Raw genomic sequence first — 2,866 nt, 5'->3', positions numbered from 1 at the left:
AGATTTATGCTCGTGATTATTATCAATGAAATTGGAATGTATTTCTTTAAAAAAAAAAAAAAAAAATTATGATGTAGTCGTCGTTTTATGTTTTTGTGGGGTTTGAACTTTGAAATCAGCGTGTAGTGACTAAGCCTTTTCATAAAAGTCTCGGGGCCATTGTAGCTAGTTGCCATGCTGGGACCATTTTCACATTCAAACCTGAAGATATTTAAAGCCGTGGAGCATTTTCCTTTGAAAATTCGCGGTTATAGATCAAGATTCACGTCGCACTCTAAATTTAAGTGAAAAAAAAAAGAAAAAAAGAAAAAAAAAACATTTTTTTATTTAAGTGTGACCCACCCTTAAAGAAAAAAAATTTGTGAAAGAGGGATGGCTGGATCCACTCCTGATGTGACCCACCCTTCACTCTATTGGATTTCAAAGAAATTCTTGAACCAATGAACGACCTACACGTAGCCATTGGAGATAAGGAGTGCAATGGTTGTCCGTCTTCCACATCGAAAACCTTTTCTCACGTGTCTCATACAGTGAATATGTAACACCCCCAAATTATTTTACCTGCATAACAATTTGGAGTGTTACTACAAGACCTAACGACCATAACTGCAACAAAAATTGGCTATATGTATTTGTAATCTAACATCATCAAGTCTGAATCATATCCTAATGCAAGTACTTGACACGTAAGAAATAAGTACCGCTTAAGCCTTCTTTCGATGGTTGATGTTATTGTCAAATGAGCGTTCAGATAGATTCGTCTTAATCTGTGTCTTTTTTATTTTTATTACCATTATATGCAGCGTTATTGAGAGGACTGAGACACTTATTTGCCTTATCTTTTACTATTTGTTTGTAATTTCGTACTGTTATTTTCGTTTTGAGTTTATTGTTGGAGAGTTCATTATTTTTTCAATTTTTTGTTGTTTAGGATTTTTTACTCTCTTCCTTTCTGATCAAGAGTGGTAAAGATCTTTCCTTATAACTCTTTCTGAAATTTAATTAAAAAAAAAGGGTACACAGTGCCAATCACTATCTTTAAAAGCATACTAAGTAATATCTATCCATAACAACTTATATTAATTAGGTAGTTGTTGAAAGAAAGCAAAGAAAATTGCTTTTGGCGGAATGAAGTCTCAGCTTCGTTCTCATTGTATATATAGGCAAAGAGTTACAATTGTAATCAAGTTTGACAAACCCAAACTTGATACAAACTAGGAGACCTAATTCAATACAAAAAAATAAAACAAATACAACTAGAACACAAAAGAGAAGAGATAAGAACAACTATAAGGATAATACTAAAAGATAAGAATAACTATAAAACAGACTCTATTGGTTCCTTAACAGCCCCCCTAAAACGAATGGGAGGGGGAGTAACCATGAGTTTGTCTCTGAGGAAAAGAAATCGAGAGGAGGTAAGGCCCTTTGTAAAGATATCAGCACATTGATCTTGAGTTGGGATGTAGCTAGCACAAAGATCTTTGTGAAGAATTTTCTCACGGATGAAGTGGTAGTCAACTTCTATATGCTTGGAACGAGCATGGTAGATGGGATTAGAAGCTAAAGCAATAGCTCCTATGTTATCACACCAGAGTACAGGAGGATCATGGAGAGAAACTTGCAATTCTTTGAATAGCATTCGAAGCCATGAGAGTTCAGCAGCTGTAATGGCCATTGCACGATATTCAGCCTCGGTGCTAGATCTCGAGACAACAGGCTGCTTCTTGGCATGCCAAGATACTAAGTTGGAGCCGAAGAAAACACAATACCCTATAGTGGATCTGCGATCAAGAGGATCCCCTGCCCAGTCAGAGTCACAGTATGCCTGAAGTTGAAGAGGACCTGAAGTGAAGTGAAGGCCATGATCTGGTGTGCCTTTGAGATACCTTAGAACTCTTTTAGCAGCCTTCATATGTTCTGTAGTTGGACAATGGAGAAATTGACACAATTGATTGACAATGTAGGCTATGTCAGGTCTTGTGAGTGTGCAGTATTGTAGAGCTCCAATGATATGACGATAGGTTGTGGGATCTGGTAGAGTATCACCATCAAGCTTGGTGAGCTTCTTGCCTGAAGTGCAGGGTGCGGCATAGGGCTTTGCTCCAAGCATTTGCACACGATCAAGTAAATCAATAATGTATTTACCTTGATTTAGATGCAAGCCAGTTTTGTCACGAAGGACATGGATGCCTAAGAAGTATGAAAGGCAACCAAGATCTTTCAACTTAAATTCCATTTGAAGGCCGTGGATGAGAGTCTCCATGATAGATGAATCTGTACCTGTTACTATGATATCATCAACATATATCAGTATGTAAATATGAACAAAGCCTTGATGAAGCATAAAAAGAGAGGTATCTACTAAGGATCTAACAAAACCAAGATGGAGAAGAGCTTGTGACAATCTATGAAACCAAGCTCGTGGGGCTTGCTTTAGACCATAGAGGGCCTTTTTGAGCTTACAAACATGATCTGGAAAAGCTGCATCAACAAAACCAGTAGGCTGCTCCATGAGGACTTCTTCATTCAAGTAACCATGAAGGAAGGCATTAGAGACATCCAATTGCTTGAAGGGCCAATTGTAGTGGATTGCTAAGGATAGTAGGATCCGTATAGTGGCTGGTTTTATAACTGGACTGAAGGTTTCAGTGTAGTCAATACCATCTCTTTGTTGGAAACCCTTAGCCACTAGTCTTGCCTTGTATCTTTCAATAGTGCCATCTGATTTTTCCTTTAGCCGAAAACCCCACTTATTCTTGATGATGTTTCGATGTGAAGGTCTAGGGCAGAGAGACCAAGTACCATTGTCAACTAAAGCTTGAAGTTCACTTTCCATTGCAGCAAACCATTTAGGGTTAGAAAC

Source organism: Corylus avellana, chromosome ca2, assembly GCF_901000735.1.
Source record: "Corylus avellana chromosome ca2, CavTom2PMs-1.0".
Lineage (NCBI taxonomy): Eukaryota > Viridiplantae > Streptophyta > Magnoliopsida > Fagales > Betulaceae > Corylus > Corylus avellana.
This window is presented reverse-complemented; position numbering follows the sequence as displayed.